This window comes from Colobus angolensis, unplaced genomic scaffold (genome assembly GCF_000951035.1).
Source record: "Colobus angolensis palliatus isolate OR3802 unplaced genomic scaffold, Cang.pa_1.0 Scaffold76, whole genome shotgun sequence".
In the NCBI taxonomy this organism is placed as follows: Eukaryota; Metazoa; Chordata; class Mammalia; order Primates; family Cercopithecidae; genus Colobus; species Colobus angolensis.
Window position 1 is genome coordinate 528,424 of NW_012121376.1, and position 477 is coordinate 528,900.

Genomic DNA, 477 nt, shown 5'->3' on the forward strand with positions numbered 1-477 from the left:
CAATGGCCACCTGCAGCGGGCCGGGAGCCAGGAGCTGTGCTGGGCCGGGGCTCCCCGAACCCGCTCCTGACAGGTAGAGAAACCGCACCCAGAGCCGCCAGGACTCAGGGTCAGGGGCCGCATGCGTGGGTGGGGCTGGGGGGCTGCTGCTGGAGCTACCTCACCTGCTACACAGGGCCAGGAGGGGTCTCCTCAAAACCTGCCGACCCCTAGGCTCCCTGGATCCCCGGGAGGACACGCCACCGGGATCACCCCGGCCTTGTGGGGTCCCCGCCCATCCTTGTCACCGGCCACCCAACCCCTCTACCACCCTCCCCGGCAGGGCCTGACAGGACCGAGCCTGGGTTGGGTCTCTCCATGTTTCCCACGTGCCGGCTTCTCCCAAAGCTACTCTGGGGCTCGTTCAACAATAACATGAACCAGTCCATCTGCAAATGACACAAGGGTGACCCGGGGGCCGTGTATCTGTGGGTGACA

General features: G+C 66.2%; 1 protein-coding gene across 1 annotated transcript in view; it reads right to left on the reverse strand.

Moving 5' to 3' along the window:
• CPNE7 (copine VII) overlaps positions 1-477 on the reverse strand; it is a 23,596-nt gene that overhangs the window by 4,094 nt on the left and 19,025 nt on the right. The gene's annotated exons all lie outside the window — the stretch shown is intronic.